Source organism: Brienomyrus brachyistius, unplaced genomic scaffold (assembly GCF_023856365.1).
Source record: "Brienomyrus brachyistius isolate T26 unplaced genomic scaffold, BBRACH_0.4 scaffold59, whole genome shotgun sequence".
Taxonomy (NCBI): Eukaryota; Metazoa; Chordata; class Actinopteri; order Osteoglossiformes; family Mormyridae; genus Brienomyrus; species Brienomyrus brachyistius.
The window spans coordinates 1,943,298-1,963,781 of record NW_026042334.1 but is presented as its reverse complement, the minus strand read 5'-3'; the positions used below and the strand labels follow the sequence as shown (position 1 = coordinate 1,963,781).

The 20,484-nt window shown below is 45.3% G+C and overlaps 2 long non-coding RNA genes across 2 annotated transcripts; one reads left to right on the top strand and one right to left on the bottom strand.

The window, feature by feature from the left end:
• Positions 1-1,421: 1,421 nt before the first annotated feature.
• Positions 1,422-6,579, bottom strand: LOC125725017 (uncharacterized). Its single transcript, XR_007387282.1, has 3 exons — positions 6,268-6,579; positions 2,151-2,329; positions 1,422-2,032 (listed from the first exon to the last, which is right to left on the bottom strand). It is a non-coding gene; the product is annotated as an uncharacterized LOC125725017 (long non-coding RNA).
• Positions 6,580-9,612: 3,033 nt separating this feature from the next.
• On the top strand, positions 9,613-15,146 carry LOC125725016 (uncharacterized). The gene is made up of 2 exons (XR_007387281.1): positions 9,613-14,385; positions 14,785-15,146. It is a non-coding gene; the product is annotated as an uncharacterized LOC125725016 (long non-coding RNA).
• Positions 15,147-20,484: the final 5,338 nt, after the last annotated feature.

Below are 20,484 nucleotides of genomic sequence, written 5' to 3'. Positions count from 1 at the left end.
TAAAATCGTGCAATTTTAAAAATCATATCATCGCTTAGGAATCATGTAGTCTGCTGTTCGCCGGCGGTTTCATCAGCAGGTCACTATAGCACAACAAATCCAAAGCTGAGGCCCCCATGCTTATTGTTTCGCTATGCTTTGACAATTTGTGAACATTTTGCATTATGCTGTTTCATTATTTCTTTGTGCATGCAAGCAAGGGAAGACTTTGTGTTTTCTTCTTTTTTATAGTAGAGACATTTTCCAGAATCTACCTTGCGGCTGCTTTGGAGTGTAATATAACAGAGCCAGCTAAGTTAACAGTATTATTTGAGGAGTTCTCTGTACGATCTTTTAAAGTACTACTCCAGATGTAACAGTGCTGTGCCTGATCATATCATCTCTGGCATTTTGATGCACGTAAATCTTTATGAACAATAATTTAGCATTCAGTTCTGGACTGATATTGGTGGCAACCATGAATCAGTATCAGTTTTTAATTGTCATTCTTATATTATCTTGAAATGGTCAACGCTTTCATGGGAAAAGGTGGTCCTGTAAACAATTGTATTTTGTAGATTGTTTTTTTTTTAAATATTAAATTTTCGTTTGGGAAAGCAGAAGAGGTGTCCTGTGCCAGCATGTCGTCGCTGTCTGATGAAAACCATGTACTTCTACTTTAAGATGATTGTGACTTTTTCACTATTGATGGAATACACCCATTCTCCTATTGTAACTGTTCTGATGGTGTTTGACATCTGATTGACCAATGAAAAGATGTACTATGAAGTCACCTAATTACCTAGCATTTATGTTTGTTTGTATTGTTTATTTTAACAACTTAACATTGATAGCTAGATAGCTAGTTAATTAACATCCTTATTAATTGTGAATACAAAGGAAGATTAGTTTGTATCTTGTTGACACTGGTAACTGCCTCGTTAACAATAATCCACGCACGTCTATTTAAAACAGAACAGCTCTCTGCCGGCAGTGTTGAGAGAGGTTTCTATCTGTGGTGCTCTGGGTGTCTCGTGATGTTGTTTTAAATTTAATCTGTGAAGTTGTTTCTAAGAAAATGGTCCTGAATCAATGGGTTTTTGGGGATGTGTGTTTTTCATTGACAGCGTCGATATTCTGCTTCTGTGATGACTTTGCATGCACTGCCTGTTTTCCTTCTCCTCTTTCTCAACATTTAAAATGCAGCTTCGGCGATCACGTGAAAGTCGACGAATTCGGAATATTAAGCTGAGGAGTGGCGCGGCTTTCTCCACTGGAAGACCAGAAGAAGTCGCTCCAGAAGCTGTGTACATCCGGGTGAGGTAGTAGGTTGTATGGTTTAGAATCACACCCTGGGAGTTAACTGTACAACCTACTAGCTTTCCTTGGAGTACACTCGAGTCACCCGGCAACACCCATCAGTTAACGAAACTCCCCCCCCCCCCCCCCCCCATTTCCGTCGCCACCTTCTTTGTGTTGGCAGTGCTATCTCAGATAAGCAGAACTAGCCTCTGATGCATTTAACTGAAGATATTGACTCGGATGGGGAGTTGTTTTTTGTTTTTTTTTGGCTGCTTGGATCGATGCTTTAAATATAAGTGTGTTTTTATGATTACGTTCTTAAAACCTTTGACGGCGCGTCCGCAGCGTTCCCGACTTGGCTTCGTGTTTCTCGGTTTTCTCCCGCCGGATTGAAATCGGACTTGAAAACGCCAGTTGTGACGTGGTTTGGTGATGTTCACAGAACGGTTAGTACCTTTCGCTTAGTGATCTCTCTCATGCAGACCTTTAGTGCCACAGCTGGATTACAAGTCTTCCTGCAATGAAGATGCGAGGAATGTGAGAGAAAACACGTTTATCAAGCAGGAAAGATGATCCTTTGTTTGCAGGCCGGTGAAGGTCCCCTTTTTCATGTGGCTGGGCCACAAATGACCCCACTGTCTTTAGTTCTGAAGAGCTTGCTGACTGCAGTGGTTCCTTACAGCAGAGACTGTTGCAGAAGTTTTCCTCCCACCGTTATAGTAGAAGTTTCCTGAATGCCTGAAAAGTCTTGCTGCATTTGCAAAAAGAAAGACAAAAAAAAATCAACATCACGATGCAAAGTTCTGGATACGGAGGAAAATGTGTGAAAACAGGATTCCATCCATTGGACAGGTGTCATTAACTCTTACGTATGCTCAAGATTGTGACGGTGTCCTCCCTGTAATCGGAGCACGCTTGTTCATCTCCTCATGCGAGTTTTAAATGACATTGATCAGAACGGCAGTGAAAGTGAAACTTAGCATTGTGGGTAATTCCAGGCGCTGACCAGTCACCTGTGAATACTGGGCGCTGTCGAACTTCTGTATATCTATGAGAAAAGCAAAGGACATTATAGAACTTGTCTTTGTTGCGGTTACGTGGATACCTGTGTTGCATTTTTCTGGTAGTGCAGCTAAATCTGAAAAAATCTTTGTATTGTTATGTGAAAGGGTTGTATGATAATAGGCAAGTTTATTGATAAAATGTGAATGTGTCAGTCTGTGTGCGTGGCTTGATTTGTGTTACTTTAAAGCCCATAGGTGTATTTTTGTATCTTCATTTCAGTAGCAATTTTGTGTTACTGTAAGTATTTGCATTCTGTTCCATGTGACAATTTTCTATAAAAATGTTAATACAGGAAGCATTGTATAACAGTTATATAATGTTGCATAGTTCTGGACTAAGATTTTATACCCAAAAGGTTTTGTTAATGCCGATTTATGATGAACATCCATTTATCTACACTGTTGATGTTGTCCTTGTTAATGTGTCTTGAGTCCTAGTTAAAGAGAGTTCCTTAGCATTTAATGACTAATGGAGTTAATGGTAATGTTCGGCATTTGCAGTGTATATGCAGCCATAATCTGCCCCACAGCATATATAAATTATAGCTTGTGAAAGTGCTTATATTTCAGTATAGAGTTCTTGCTGTATGGTTTGGATGGTTTTAACGTTGGTTTTGAAGCCCCCCCCCCCCTTGAAACGTTGGTTTTGAAGCCCCCCCCCTTGAATCCACTCCCCAAGACCACAGCGCTTAAAGTGTCTTTGCAGGATAAACTGCTGAAATCTCTATTTAACACAGGCCAGCTTTGGCACCAGAGGGTTGTGGGGTGGGGGGGGGTCTTGGCTGTGTGCCACTGCTTGTAAAGCAAGTTCTTAAACCCCCCCCCAAAAAAAAAAAAAAAAATCAGAGAATGGAAAGAGAGAGGCTGTGGATCTGGTCTGTCACTTGACCAATGGGATGAAGATGTGAAGTCTTTTCCATGTCTCCTTCACTTGGGGGGGGGGGGGGTGGGCTCAACAGTGTAGTGGTGTTAGCGGGGGGGTTCAGGCTTTGTGTACTGTAAATGGTGACTGCAGCCAGGAAGTCGCGTGTTTCAAGCTTGTCACTATCATCCCCCCCCCCCCATCTCTCTCTCTGAAACGTGTTTATGGAAGGTGACAGAGACTTGTGAGTGATTTAGGCCTGTTTACACTGGCCAGACAAAAATGGTGCAGCAACTCTAGTTTCAGTGCCATATATCTAGCCGGCTTTTTTGGTAGTTGTCGTCAGGGGGCAGTGCCATTAGAGTGCACTCTTCCCCCCTCTCTGTTGTCTGCGTGGGTTTGGCTTTTTAACTACAGACCTTATAAAACCTTTCTGGGCTGTATTTCACCAGAACCAAAGTCGTCCTTTAAACCTAGGAAAACAACTTTTCAACTAACCTTCCAAGGATAAGAAATATATACGAAAGCTATTAAGCCTCTATCAGTTTGCCATTAACTAAAATGCACTGCTGTTAATGGCATGAGATAAAGTCCCAGCGGTTAATTCGTTTAGCGTTAATATCATTTTATTCCTTCTCAAACTGTAGTCCCGCTAGCAGTTTGGCAGCAGTCTCAGGCCCACTCTTTCATAGGAAGCACAGTAAATCTCTTCGTCCTGACCTGAACTGACCTCTCGGTTCTTCGTTTAGAGATCTCAAAGTTTCCAATCAACTTTCCCAACAGTTTTTTTTACATAGTAAATCAGCATTTTCCACAAAATACGTTTGTTGCTCAGAAGGTAGCGTACTATGCCGTATCAGTAAATACATTTGATCCGTCCAATGTCCCGCTCGATAAATTAAATGCAAATGACAGCAATTACTTGACGTCAACAATTTCTGTAAAGTACAGTGATTGACTGTATCTGGTTTCTTCTGTACAGCGGTGGTTTTAGTGTCTGTCAAAACCACTTTCAAATAAAAACAATCAGTTGGATTTAAGGTAGATAGCCCAGCCGAGCCTTTCCTTTTTTATCAAGAACGTGAGCTGTGAGTGTCGGCGGTGAAGTGGTTAATCTTAGGGTTTCTTGTGGAAGTTCAGGGCTGAACATGGACCTCCGTCGAAGAAAAGGTGCTCATGTTTCATAGTTCAAGGGCCGCCTCTACATCTGAGGGTTCAGCAGACGGAGTCAAACCGCAGCATTGTTTGAGTTTGTTTAAAGAGCTTTTTTTTTTTTTTTTTTTTTAACCCCAGCTCTGCAGCAGTTTGTCCAGATATACCGGAGAGAGCAATGTTAGAAGTGCTGCTGTTTCAGCATCGCCGTGTTCAGCTGGCACGCCGACGGGGCTGCGAGTCATTGGTTACAGCTGCATTTCAATTTATGTGACGGTCGAAAAAATAAATTACTGGATTAGGCTGGGGAGAGGGAGCACCTCTTTGTTTAGTGTTCTCGAAGGTCTCTGAACGGGCCGGCATCATTATTTTTGCTGTGTTGGCTTTTCTGGGTGCATCATTATCCAAAGGTGGAGGGGAGGAGGGGCATGCCTCAATTTTATTAATGTGTGTTTCATTCCCCCCCCCCCCCCCCCCCAGGTATTTACAGAAAAATATGAAGTGATAATATAGTGACTCTGTTTCTGTCGTGCGTGTGGGTAATTGGTGTAGTGTACAGATCTCGCTCTGTCGTGTCCTGCCATCTCGCTTTTCATGTCCGTCTCCGTTGCGGGGGAAAAGGCAGAAATGTTCTGAATGCAAAGAGTCGCCCACTTTCCTGCACAAGTAGCCCGGTGCTCTCTGCCCGCACGTGGAAACGCCAAACAGTCACTATTGTCCTACAAGCCATAATGGACATCCGAAAAGAAATCGTTTGAGTATTTGACACGAATGTTTAGATGCGGATTGTGAATCGAATACGGTGTCACACTCTAATGAAATTTCCTTTATCGTGTCACTCTCCCATTGAAGTTGCTTTGCTTTTTTTTAAATGTATAATATTTGTATATTCTTACATCTGTAAACATTTCAGCTGACAACTTCGTTTTTAAGTGAATATTTATAATAGAATTAAACTCATACTCTTCTATGAATTTCATAATGTCAATCCCACCAGCCTCTGCTTCATATTCACGGCTTTTATTTTATTTTATTTTATTGTTCCTTTTTTTTTTTGTTTTGGGTTTGCTGCCTGGTCTGGGTCCAGGGCACTCTGCTGTTTTCTCTTTCTTGCCAGCCTCTGCTCTGTTTGACAAAGCTAGGATATCCAGTGTTTTGGGGGGGGACCTTAGCTGTGGATGAGTTGTGTCATGCAACACTGTATATACACACATTGGCACACATGTACATGCATGTATGCATGTATGTATGAATTTATCTGTCACATGGAGGACAGCAGTGTCCATTGATCTGTCTGGGGCTGGTCCTCCTCTTGCTGTGTCAGGTACTTTCTCTAGTCGATGCATCCGTGCCCTTTGACCCAGGTGGTGAAATCAATGTCATCGATTTGGGGGGGGGGGGGGGGGAGAACAGGATCCTGGGAGAGGGCTTCCATCTCGCGTGACACGGTGTGAGTTGTTAGTGTCCCTCACACATCGTTCCAGCGCAGGACATGCACCTCTGGGCTCCCTGTTCCTGTTCCATGTCCACCGGAAGGCGAGTCTGGTTCGGGTGAAGCTTTGGTCCTGCATGTGCAGACAGCCAGAACACCGCATTCTGATTGGCTGCAGAGTGAGCCACGGGTGCAGCATGTGCTGCGATCAGCTTAGGCTGGAGCTCAAAGGGGATTGGTCAACTATTAAGTCAGTCACCTATCGTAAGTTAGGTCTAGTGTTTTGTTAAGGGTGATGTCATCATTTCCAAATCCCTTTGCTTTGAAGGAATCGGGTTGTTGAAGGGGAGTTTTTTCATTTCAGGGGTACAGTGGATGCAAATCTAGTTGTTTTGCTTCACCAGGGCAGTCGGGCATGGAAATGCATGATCTGTGTGACTTCTGACTGGCTGCGTATATAAGCGACTGAAACCTACCTCCCTCGCTCTGCCACAGATGGGACCGTGCCATGAGACGCGCGCTCCTTCATCTCTTTTAGGGGACGCGGCGAAAGCGAAGGGTCTGACGCGCCTTCAACGGTGACAGATGACAACACGTGGCGCTCATGTGTAACAGCCAGGCACTCGTTTGGAGTGATATTTTTGTCGCGGTGAGATGACATGTCGGGAAGGGCAGACTGATGACTAAATGTGTGCATGCCTGGGGTAGGTCCTCATCTGCAGGAAAAAAGGGGAGAGTGTCACCTTTCTAAGAAAGTTGACTGGCTACAATCATCCACACACACACACACACACCACACACAAAAATAAACTCAGCCGTTTTTAGAGCCGTTATCCAAATTCCTAACGTAATAAACTTGTCTGAAATAACGTGCCTCTTAAGTTACTCGTTCTGGTTTTATAAATAAATGTAAGAATCTAGATTTTAAAAAAAGACGGAATTAAATTAACAGGTGTGCCACCCTGCCTGAACCAATGTCTAAAAATATTTTACAGTGATAAATATTTAAGTAAAATGTGATAACATGGGGTATTTCAGATACATAATTAAAGGGACATGGGATTAGAGAAACAGACCATAATAAAAACGTTTTCATTGAGGTCCATGCATGGGTTAGCATTCTGTGGCTAAAGCTCAGTGCCACTGACATGTCTGGCGAGCTTGTGGACGTTCGGGGGAGGGTGGAAGGCAAGGTGGGGGTGTTCTGTCTGTTCCAGACACCCTGACAGCAGTAATAGAGTTGATTGATTATAGCCACTAGTTTACAGCCCATATTGATTTCATTTGCCCTGACATCCCCCCCACTCCCATCCCCACCCACCCACCCCCACCCGCTGTAGCCTTGTACAAGTCCAAGAGATACTGGACTTGAACCTGGTTACCGCTGACAGACATTTGCATACAGCTGTAAAATCCTTCCCATCTTTTTTTCTTTTTTAACCACCCCCTGCTATTTGTGCAATTTGCCCTCCGAGTCTCAAGGTAAGCAGGCGACTGAGCGCGACACATTTTTCATCACGCCCGCCGTCCGCATTATAGTGCAGCAGAAATATTAATGAGCAGTTTGCACTGGGTGCATAATCAATGGCCGCCCCGGTGACATTTATGCGCCCCCCCCACAGCCCCCGTCTCACAGTCACGGCGAGGTCATGACACTAATATACTCTGGGCGTTTGTGGGTATTGGGTCAGAGGTCACGGAATTAAGTCTGGGCGATGAGGGGTCTGATCACAATCAGATAAAGGAACCAATTAAGTCAGATTGTCATAGATTTCACCCCCCCACCGCCAGATGTAGTGGTAGCTTCTTATTTTAAACATTTGCATACACATAGGAAAGACATTCGGGGTTCTTTTAAACATATGGAGTCTAATAATTGTGTCCACTTCAGTATTCATGTGTTAGCTAAGATGAGAGCAGTATGAGAGATGGAGTACTGTCCTGAATATGCTAACATCTTGTGCATGTGCTTGACACGCTGGTCTAAGCTAAAGACAAATGGGGTCTAGTAATATCCAATTAAACAGTTGCAGTTGTCTTGCCAGAGACAATTAATATGTTAAACAGACCTGTTGGGGGGAAAAAAAATCTTTTAAGGAAAAACTAAACAGGAAGTTGCTGACTGTAAATATGAGGGGGAAATTGGGAAGGCGGCGACTCCATGGTGAAGGAGAGAGCACCAGACTGGATCCAGTCGCAGCAAACTGGATTGCATGAGATGCGCATTAGCTTGAAGTATTTGGGCGTGTGTCTATAGCGCGTGATGTTATCTGGGCTGTGGCGCGTTACATGTTGAATGACGTGAGGAGGGTGGTATCTGGGGGCAGGCACGCTTGCAGACAGGTTAACTCGGTACACTTTGGGGGCAGTAAGGCAGGGTCACACTCAGGATCTTGGCAACGCGGCGGCTGGAGTCGATGAAAGCAGACAGTCAGAAATAGGGTTGGAGGGGGGTCTGCCTTGTGTCCTTGTTGTCATGAACTACATGCGGTGGGGGTTTGGGGGGGGGGGGGGGTCACAGCAGTTCCTGGCAGCAGTGGGGGTGTGGTTGACGCACACACTGAGATGGAGCTGATGATGACGATGAGATCGGCTTGGGGGGTGGGGTGACACCCCCCCTCCGGCCATACTCCCCACCCGCCCGACGCTTCCCCTACCTCCGCCTTCGATTCATCAGCCAGTCTGATTTCCCACAAAAATGGACGAAGAGCGTTCAGCCCACAGCAGCCGGGGTGGGTGGGTTTAAAAAGACAGCGTATCCGTATTTCCAATAACATGGAGTCGAGTGGCTTCTTAGTGCCCCCCCCCCCCCCCCCCCCCTCCGTCCCCATCCTCAACCCCTTTGCTCCCTATCTCACAACCCCTCCATACCCCCCCTTCCCATATGAGCTGCTCTCACCAACCCCTCCCCTGAGGAGTCGAAGTCCACCGGAGGTCACGGAGAAGGTGGCAACGGCGGTGGTCGTGGGGGGGTGTGATGCGGGGGGGGGTTCATGGATCGAGTGAGGCAGTGATGGGAGCGGTGTCCACATGGTCCATCCACGGCGCAGAACGACGGTCCGGTTTCTTCAGCGGGAATAAAAGGTGGCGACCACAGCTCCTTAAAAATATCGCCGCTCTCCCCGTTTTTTTTCTTCTTCCTTTTCTTCGTCGGCTCCAGCCGCTCGGTCAGAAGGAGTTTCGTCCACGACGAGCTGCAGATAAATCCCGGCGTGCTGCTCCGGAGCCGGCAGCGCTCCTCCCTGGCAGCCGCCCCTGCTGCCGCAATGACAACTTATTTTTCTCGCTGTGTGGAGTGTGGCACTGTCTGGGTGGGGGGTGGGGGTTGGGGGGTGGGGTGGGGTGGGGTGGGGGGGCTGTATGATGTTCTAAGATTAAAGCTCCAGTGGAGTGCCGCTCTTTTGTGTCGTTGTGTGTATGTGTGTGTGATTTTATTTTATTTTATTTTATGTTTTTTTTGTGCTTGGAAGTCACTGGCTCACTGGTTCTGGCTGCGGAAACAGCTGGACGGGACGGACACAGCTTCTCCAGGTTTACTTTTAAACTTTTCTTTACAATTGTTATAACCATTCAGATGACGATCAAGATGATACGGGGGTTTGGGGGTGAGTGGGCGGGGGTCTGGCCGGGGGGGTGACATCGGCGACGGCACCCTGTAACCCCGCTGTTTGAAGCGTGCAGACAGAGGCCAGCGACTTCAGCGGTCAGCACGTCCCACGGGGATGGATGTTGGGAGAGAGGGGGGGTAAGAGAGACGTGGACTGATGACCTGCAGTCGCTCTGAGGACAAAGAGGAAGGACTGTCCGTCTGGCTGGGGGGGGGGGGGGGCTTTCCTCCACGAATACAAAGGCTAGTTAGCGCAGAGCGGGGGGTATGCGAGGCTCCTCGATTCCTGCCCCTCCGAATGGAGAAATAAAAGTCTGAAAATCTGTAATGAGCTCGCTGCTTCCTCATCGCTCCATTCTGCCCCTCCCGGTTTCTTGTCCGCTCTTTTTTTCTCTCCGGGTTTGTTTCACGGTCGGGCTGCGTGTGTGTTTACGTGCGCGCGCGCGTGTTCGCCGTTAGCTTTCTGTCTCGCAGTGAGCAGCCCACATGCCGGGGATAAACCGTTCGACGAAAAAAGGGGCAGACATGTATATCGTTTTTTTTTTTTTTCCCTCTTTCTCTTTCTGCAGAGAGGCGAGCGACACAAGACAGACCCGGACCCATCGCATGGCCCGACCCGCCAGGCAGAGCCGGACGCTGGGCCGATCGGTCTTATCTCCGGCGCGGAGGTTTGGCCGGGGGAGCAGGGAGCTCCTGGCCGCAGCACAGGGATGGGGGGTGCCGCTCACCTCGTGGGGACGGCATTGGCGCGCCCAGCGGACACGACGGTGCTCCTCCTGTTCCCTGAGACCCTAACTCGTGAGCTCTGTCAACCAAAAATCACGGGTTAGGCTCTTGGGACTCGGGCGGAGGGCACGGGCGTCTCTGGACATCGGCCATCTTTCGAGGGTGGAGCTGACACGGGGGGTTGCGGCGGTGGCAGCGACAGCGGCAAGGCAGACAAAGAGCGAGACTGCGAGGCAGGCGACGAGGGAGAGCTTGCGATGGCGCTCAACTTTCTGAAGCTGCTAGCCTGCCCGCTAACGTCTTCAGATCTGCAGCTAATGTATCTCCTGATGCATCTGTGCATTTCGAAATCTGGGAACATGAAGCATCTAAAGACAAAACCAGGGACTGAGTGCAATTCCTGTACTACTTCTGTGTGTCATGTCCAACTTAGCCTGCATAAGTGTATGTGCAAGCAGCCGTATATGTGGATGCTGATAATAAAATAACTTTAATATCCATATTCTGATTATAGTAGACTTCATAAACTGCTGATGCTGTGCAGCCACGCATGCACAGCCAGGGCATGCCGCAGTAACGTTGCATGCTGCAGTTGCGTTGCATGCTGCAGTAACACAGCTTTTATTAACTTAAGGATGTGTTTTGCAGCGGTTTTCAGAAAAATTGTAAATAATGCATTTAAGAAAAGCGAATCATTTGGGCACTTTGTAAGTGAATGCCGATGCGATTCAGATGTCATGCATTCAAACCCGTTCACTGCTAGCCATCTGGTAACAATTAGTTAGTGCTGACAAAATTGGTTTAAGGAATCAAGTTTATTTTAGTGCTGTGTAAAATGCCGAAGAATCTGTGTGTGCACTCTGCAGGGTGAAGATACGAGTCTGTTTTCGACAAAGGGTTTTGCTGCCTCGGTTTTTAATTGGTTTCTGTGAATGCTGATAAAGTCGTCTTAATGTCTTACATTAAAAATATTTATAATTAAGGTCGAGATTACAAAGCAGCACATTCATTGTTCATTTTGTCACTTTCACCAATTTGTACATAATGCCTTTTGGAATCAGCCACTCTCTGCAGTCATTTTTATCACAAAGATAAGAAGTGTAGATGCTTTGAATAAAGCTTACCTGAAAGAAAGGCTAATCTGCCTGTATGTCAGCTGGAAGTCCGATGTCACCACCTTTTTGAACCTGTGTTGTTTTGCTGGCACGGACCGTGGCCTGTGAAAAACACCAGGACCCATGAGACAGACTGAATAAGAAGAAAAAAAACGTAGGAATGAAGAGAGAAGAACGGTTTGGTCTTTGAAATTTTAGAACCCTTCAATTTTTACAGTAGATAATTTTGAATATTTTTTTGTCACTGTTTAAGTAGAAACACACGCTCACTCCACAATGTGGCGAGCTCCTCTGTCCAACTTTTCTTCTTGTTCTTGATATTTGGATGGTCGTACCTGCAATAATGTCCTGTCCTTTGTCACATCAATTTATTGTAGATTTGGAGACCGCTTCATACGTCAGCTGTCACTTTAATAACGTCGGACTGTGTGTCACTCATTCACAGATCTAAGTTTGGAACTAATTTTTGACCAAACACATAAATATACAGAAAACTAAAATACCAGCATCGTCATTTTGGACAGAAGTCTTGTGTTTCTGTATATAAAGGTAGGGAAATTATCTCTTATCTGGCTGCCTCGTTTTCATACTCTCGTTTTGACCTTAACCTGCAAAAAACACTGCATATTGTTATTTCTTTCACACCTGTAACTTGAATTTAAGTTTCAAAATCGATAAACTTCTTTCGAGTTCTGCGTGACATTTACTGTATTCTGCAAGTAGCACTGCTTCAAGCCCAACCTGTTACTGAGACTAATGTTACATACTTCACACCCACCAAGACACAGTGTTTGATTTCTTTGTTGAAAAAGGTTTATGCCCCCCACCATCACTACTACATCCCTGACGAAATGCACTATGGGAAATTATTTATGGTCTGTCACCGCGAATGAAACAGACTTGCACTATCAGTATTAGAATAAACATACGTGTTACTGAGCTGGAATAAACTTTGTTAATGTTTGCACTGGAATTGCTGAGCTCAGTATATTTTATCCATTCTCATTTTGCTGGGTTCCTTTTGTGTGCATGATAGTTCTTATTTTCTGCAGTAATACCAATATAATAAATTATGTTTTTAAATTTTCATTTTACTTCTGTAATGATCCTTTGGGTTCTCATGTTACAAGCTTAAAAAAAGATTCACGATCAAAGGGGATGCTAAAGAAACAATTAAAATTATTGAGAATGATGCTCTTGAAATCCAGTCTGTCTCTTTTTGTCTTTATTCTGTTATCAGTTTATTCTGTAAGATGCAGAGTTACACAACCCCTGTAAATTCTTTGTAAGAGTCATGCCACACAAATCATGTAGCATTTCAATAGGCCTGTTGGAAGCTTGTGTGTGGTGTGTGTGTGTCTGTGTATATGTATATATAATATATAAAATTATTATAAAGCAAAAAAAAAAACACCTTAACCCACTAGCCGTTTTTTCTAAGACTCAGAGACTTGCTCTTACGTCAGCTAGCTAGACTGCTTATCTATCTATCTATCTATCTATCTATCTATCTATCTATCTATCTATCTATCTATCTATCTATCTATCTATCTATCTATCTATCTATCTATCTATCTATCTATCTATCTATCTATCCGCATTTATTTGCTTGCTTGTTTATTTGTTTGTTTTTATTCCCAGTCTGAACCGTGGCTGATTGGAGCTAATCAGACGACGTCTGCACCGCGAAGCCCCCAGCAACAGGGGAAGAGGTGAAGGAGGCGGCGGCGCGCTGCGCGCATACCAAGCAGCCAGGCGCGGCGCAGCTGGGCCACATGTATATATATTCGGAGTGACTATATTAGTCCGCCGCTGGGGCTGATCTAGCCAGACGCCGGGCGGGTGGCGGATCCCCGCTGCCCGCGCCGCGCCTCTCGTATTTTCAGCCTGTGCTCAGTTCTCTTAAAGCGTCCTTCAGCTCCAGAGAAACGCCATCGCCCGCATATCTCTGTCTGTATGCTATCCTTCCCTCGATTTTGCATCTTTAGCTTCAACTTCGGGATGTAAACAAAAGCGTACATTTTATACACGTGTGATATGTAGGCAAATACGCACACTGAAATACACGGGCCGTTCGGAGTATGTTTAATATCCGCATTGTTCTCTTGCCAATATCTGTACTGTAAGTGCATTTACAGTGTAAGACTGCCATTAATCCCTGCGACAGCGTCTGGCTCTGCTTTTCTCATCCCAGAGACATTAGGTCTCTCTAGCTGTCGCGATTCTGTGCAGGTTTTTTTTAACACTAACGACAGCAGTGGGAGCGACGGGATATCAATGATACCGGTGGGAACGACACTCCGCTAAGGACTTTATCTACCACGGAAAAGATGCGGTGAACCAACAACAAAAGATATCGGATTTCTTTAAATTCCCTTTTTTTTGTTCTGTCGTTTTCTAACATGGTTGTCTGCAGACATTAGCAGAACTTCACATTTAAATTCTGGACAGATCCCAGAATGAATCAAAGTAAATTATATGTATCTGAGCTGCCTTTCTGGTTAATCAGTCCCAGGGATCCCTGGGATTCTGGGTGGGATTTAAAAACAAATCTATGGTTCTTTTTAATTGATATCAGGATTTAGAATTTGTACATTGAAATTAGCCTATATTTTGTAATACAGACAAAACCGCAAAAAAATGTATTAAGCACAGCTGCTGACCAACAGTTCCTCGTTATTTCGAGGAATATTTATCGGTTTCTTGATATTGATGATTATATCTGGAAATAGAAGTAGTAATCTTAAAAGTTAGAATACTTGTTTTAACTAAAGCGATTTTTATATTTAAACATGTCAGAGCAATGTTCTTTTTACTGCTACTCAACCAGTATATAAAAATGCAATTCATCAGTTTCCGAAAGAAATACTTTTTTCGGTCCATCCTTAACAAGTTTATTGGGTAGTAATTAATTCGTCTTGAGGACCGCGTTCGAGTCATTAGTGGGTCCTTCTCGGTGTATCCAATGCTGATTAGATACGCTGAACTGTCAGCTCAGTGGATGTAAATTTTTCGCGTTTCTGCGTTTGGATGCGCATAAATACGTGCTTAAGTCCCAGGAGGATGCACACCTCTGTTTAGGACGTAAAAACGCCTGCAAGAGGAGCCGATGAGGAGACGCCAGGCTGCTGTGTTCAGCTGTCACGGTAACTCTCGTGGTATTTATAGTATACAATATATACTGGAGTTTAAACTTTTCCGTTAAGAACGTCATTATGATAATTGGAAGCCTATATTGCCATCTTTTGGGTTGTAACTTGTCACAAGGTAAAGGTGGCAGAAATTAGTTGTGACAGTTAATAGTTTGGATTGATCTGCGTGAGAAGAATAAAAGATTGTTTTTGCAGTCAATTAAAGGGTTGCCAGGGCTTGCTTTTAAGCTGCAGTAAAACCCTAAAAATTAAACTTCCAACTTTTCTGATGGACAGTTTTCTCTTTTTAATTGGCTGCTCCATGGCTAAAGTTGAACCTTGTCCTAACTTCTCCGCGGAAATAAAAACTGCCGCCGAGGATTCAAAATATGCTCTTACTTTCTTCCTGTGAAGCGTGTCTCTCCAGTGGCCCTGACCTCCTGGGACGAGGCTACATGGAAGCCGCCTGTAGCTCACGGGGAGACGGCTCTGCTTTCCAGCTTAAACGACGCGCTGTTTGACATCTTCACCATCCTGGGAAGTAAGTGGAGTGTACAGAAGAACAGAAGTAAAAGGGCAAAGTACAAGACAGGCGCTTGACAGCCCGAAGAGCCGCAGTAAGGGGGAGATGGACAGCAGGGCTCTGTGCGGTGTGTACAGTCGTCTGATTTCAAGGTGTGCGGCGCGTGACAGGTTCTGCACGCGCTCAGGGTAAACTAGGCAGGTGCGATTCCTTTCCTGCGAATAAATTCAACACATTTGCACCTTTGTAATGCAACTCTTGTTGTCTATGCATCATTAGCCAAAGGCAAAGTGTGAAATGTAATTGTGTTGAGTACAGACTCGTCATCGGGGCAGGTAACCATGCCTACGGACATGGCACGCGCCCGCAAAGTGCCGGACAGGTGAGCGCCGCGCTAATTATTTATGCGAGCTGACGTCACAGCAGGGAAGACGGTTCGCCGTCAATCCGAATCACGGAGTCCGACGGAAATGCCGCGAGCCATCGCGCGGCGTCAACTAGGGCCTCGGAGAATCCGGTATCAGGAAAGATAAGAGCGGCGGGGATTACAGATAGCGGGGAGGGGGGGGGGTGCGCGATACGAGGCCTGACGTCTGGCTTTCCAGACACTGCGGCAGGAAGCCAGACAGTCACCTGAGCGCTATTGCTCCCGTTATTTCATTATCGCCAGGCTGCTTCAGCTCCGCCTGACACCCCCTCCCCCATAATGATTAAAGGGCTTTAATACTGATGGAGGAATGAAAAAAGCGATGCGCTGCCCTCCGTGTCGTGATTTCCTGGGGAGAAAAAAAATACTCAGGCTAATCTAAGCCACAGTGAAATTAAAATAAGATCAGATGTCTTTATTAGTTTGGAGGGGTGCTGTCCGCTCGGGGAAGGCATTGCGACTCCCAAAAACGCGGAGGATCAAATGCAGGAATTTATTTATACCTGGGTTTCTTGTGGTGTGACCAGTAACCGGGTGTCATGCGAAACACTTGTCTAAGGCACGAAAATTAACTTCATGCAGTTTGGCAAAATATTATGAAATTAGGAGCTAGATTTACACATTTCAATAAAATGATAAACTATGAATGTGTAAATCATTTTTAAACATATCTTGGTGAAAAAAAGTAATGAAGCTTTACCTTTCCTTTGTTTTTTTCTTAGCATTACAACACCTTGTGATGATGTTCCCAGTGTTTTTCCACATTAAGAGTGTGTATACGTCAGCAAAAACGTCTAACGTTTGTTAGATATTCTTTGAATTGTTAACTCATAGATTAACGCCCGTAGTACACAGTGAATGAAGGATAAATAAGGAAAAATGTGGTTTCTGCACATAACCCTGAAATCAGACCATAGATACGGTGATGAAAATCAAATGTAACACTAGCTGCATTTTGTGAGAAAGTAATACGGAATTGGATCGGAATTAACTTTCAGAGGACAGCAGCACTTCACAGAAAAGCAGAAAAATACTTTTACGTTTTCCTTAGTATAATTTTAATATTGTTTAATATTTCTGTAATCAAAAGTGTGAAAATAGGATTTTCAGTGGCTCTGTTTCAAAGTATACATAATCACCTTAATTTGCTAAATGAAATGACCTTCTATTGTTGGACAGACTCAGGCAGTGGCTGACAAATTAGGGCAATTTACCTTCACTTTCATTATATGAAAACAGTTTTTCTCAGATAGATAGCTACATAACTTAGTAAGGTTAATGTCATTTTAGGGGTGTACTTCAGTTACAAGATGTATCATTACAATTTGTGTTTTACTGAAATTTTCCCTTTTACTGAGACTAAGCAGGTGAGGAATAATTTGCTTTTATATGAAATTAATATACAACACAATATCGTGTGTTATTTTACAAACTGTATTGGGGCGTTAAATATTGACTGCAAACATTTTTTTGAGAAGGGACAAAACACATGAATATGGCTAACATCTTTGTTTCTCCATAATAAGTTGTGAGTAAAACATTTAGATCTGCAGTAATTAATCACATATTGTCAATGAATATAATTAAAACTTTACTGCTTGTAAATATTTTGAATATCTGAGAAAGCTGTGAAATTACGCTAGAGTGTTGAAATGTTGCCAAACTGCTGGTGATGAACGGTAGTAGTGAATTTCCAGGGAATGTCACAGGTGTCGGAATCCTTTTCCGGTATTTAATGACTGAAATCTGTACATGCTAACGATTAAAACATGTTTCGCTTGGTCAAAATGGACTGGTTTTACTTTTCATTCTAATTGCTTTCAAAGGCAAGAAGAGAATCGGGCAATTTTGCATCTGCCTTCAGCTAGCTGGGTGAATATTGTGATTCTTTTTACCTGTATGCGAAATAAGCTTTGTCACAGAACCGTTCCATGAATTATCTTCAGCGGTAATGTAAGACTGATCTAAGATATGGATAACAAAAAGGCTGGTCGCGGCTGCTTCTTTGCTGCGTGATCGCTTCGCAACCCCCCCCCCCCCCCCCCCCCCACAGTCCCCATTCGTCGTCTTGCTTCGCTCCTCCAGTTATTGCACCCCCCCCCGCACCCCGCGCACAGTCAGCAGCGCCGCTCTGGACTGGTTGTCAGGGCAACAGCATAGCTGCCAGCTGGTTCTGCTGCGGCGCTGGAGCTGCGACCGGCTTCTGCTTTAGTGGATAATTAGGACCCGTCTCGCAGGTTAGTTTTTTCCGGGGACCAGAGTTTGGGCATGACCTGTGGGCAACTCCTCTTTACCGCCAGTGGTGAAATCCGTTAACCCGTTCAGGCCCCTAGTGTCCAGGTCTGCAGAGTCCTTACGGCAGAGACGGTGGTTTTGGATATTTTGTTGGAACACATATTCGGACACAAGTGGGTTCCCTCCCAGGCCAACTACAGTCTGCTCTGGGCGGGTCTGTAGTTGCATGGGAGCTAAAGATGAAAAGGCAGAAGTGGGACCCGTTTCATTTGTGAAGTCCTCTAGAAACCCAGACGGTGCCCCCAAGTCCTTGAAGAAATATGCTTGATTTCATTGGTTCCCATCCTGTGCATGACCTCCTTGAGTTTATTCAAGGTCTGATCACAGCCTCGATTGCAGGAGTTGGCATCTTACAATGATGCTTTCCTGTGCATCCCGTGCCTAATTCAGAAATTTACCATTAAGAGGCCACATCACTTCGAAACGTATGCAGGTGTCAAACAAAATCTCATTAACATCCTACTTGAATTTGGGGTTGGGGTTTCTCGGGGTCACTTTGTTAACACACTGCAGCAACGATGTAATCTGTTATATCAGGAACAAGACTGCATCTCTCATATACATATATTCCTAATATTATCCAATGAGGCTCTTATAAATCGAACAAAAGGTGCTCTTTGCCTGTAGTAAAGACAATATCATTGGTCTTGTAAGAGATGAGCAAATTAAAACAGAACATTGCATTTCAAGCGTTATATTTCTGACAGTAATAATACTGAAGCTGTTTCTATTCTCTTGTTTGCAATACATATTCAGTATTGTCTCTCATATTAATTCTGTGCCATTTGCCTCGCCTGTGAAAGGGAATGAAATGGCAGGGTGTCTGAAACCTGCAACATTTATTGTGGGGGGTGGACGCGGGGGGGTGTGCGGGCTCGGGAGCCACAAGAATGCTCTTAAACGGAGCCCAGGGCCTGTTTGACGGTTAGAGCCATCGTCTGACCTCGCTGCAGTTAACTTTAAACAACGGTATACATTCCAGTCCTGGCGTCCTGCCCTCCGAGCTGGTGGCTGTAGCCACCCCTCAAAAACCAAAGAAGCCCACCAACCCCCCCCAACCTCTGTTCCTGCCAGACCAGCGGGGACAATGAATTTTAGCCCCGCTGCGCTGGTTTCCACATTCAGGCTGCCAAGCATGTGGCAGGAGTGAGGGCGTGGGGCCAAGGAGCAGACGTGGTCTGTTGGTGGATTGGGGGGGGGACAGGCGGGTGGTGGGCAGGGGGGGGGGGGGGGGTACTGGGAGGAAGAAACTCCAGACTCCCCTGGGGGCAAAACGGAAGAAAGGTGAGGTGCCTGCTGACCTTTTACCCCCGAGACTGTGCATGTCTGACACACACATGCACACTAACAGGAACACGCCCCCTGCCCCAGCCGTTACTCTTCTCCTTAAAAGGGCATGATCATCCCCAAAAGAGTATCTTTCACACGGTGAGATTCTCACATACGTACATCTCCTACCTCGCACAGGAAAAGCATCCGCACTCGCCGCGCACACAGTTCCATCAGTAAACGTCTGTCTCCAATCTGGGGTCTCTTTGGAAAGTGACCTGGCTGTCGCACTTCCAGCCTGAAAGTCGAACATGTGGAGAAGTATGAAGAATTGCATTTCATACAATTATACCCTGATCAGCATATCAAAAAAGATATTTTTTAACTGATATACTTATAGAACAATAATTTAAATATATAATATATATATATATATATATACAACCAGAAATGAATAATTGTTATGCAATATTTATAATGGAGTTTCAGCATAAGGGATTTATTATGACTATTGTGAGAGTAATTATGCACCTTATGTAATAAATCGTAGCGCGAGAAATAAATGAGGTTTTCATCTCGGAGTAAAAGCCCTGACGTGTATTTTCATTTCCGATGATTTTTACACCTCCTGTTTTCAGCCACCAGCGTGCCGCAGGTTTATGGATTGCTGCGACCGTGTCCCTGCTGGCAGGAAAATACCACGGAAACTTCCGGAAGGGATAAAAACGGATAACCTGAGGTGGGATGTAGCTGTGTGCCGGGGGCCTTGTGTGCGTTAATAGGAGAAATGGCATGAAACGCTGGGGTGGGGGGGAGTGCTGGTGTACGGACACACAAAGAGTCCCTCGCCTCGCCCGACGCTCAGCCCCAGCACCCGAGTCCTGGTGGTCTCCCAGAGGAGCCATCCATCTCCCTGTCACAGCCCCCACCCCTCGGCCTCAGCCGCACCCCCTCCCGCCCCCTCACGCACTGCGGGGAAGGCCAGCAGACAGCATCTGAGCACCAGCGACAGGGACAGAATCCTAATGTGTTGGCGCAGGCAGGGAATGCGGGCGGTGAGAACAAAGCACTTTGAGAGGCATCTGAGGTGCCGTCGCCGGGGAGGATGCTGACGGCGACACCTGGGACGGCACCGGCCGCGGACCGTCAGCGAGCGACGGATTCACCTAGCTGGATTCGGAATCGATTTGTGCCCAGATCACACGCGACTGTTCGCCGACCTGCCTGCAGCCACATCCCTAATCATTATTTTGACTTTGCTACATTGTGTTGCCATTTGAAAAGGCTTTATTTGTCCTAAAGCCGATTGAGATCTTTTCGTTCCAAAGAGGTTCTCAATATCTATCGAAAAAACCCCTCGCGCCTTAGCCCAAAAGTATGATAAGGGCAGTGACAATTCTAGATAAAACGTGGGGTATTAATCTGTACGACGGGAGCATATGAGTCTGACGGCTTGCCTACTGGTAGCCACAGATACCCAGAGCTAACACTGGATGCGTTCTGCGGGTCCGAGGACGATGACAAACAGCCTTCATTATCTGCTGCTCTGGAGTCTCTCCTGGACATTTCTGTGCCATTCCAGGTCCGTCTGCCTTTAAAG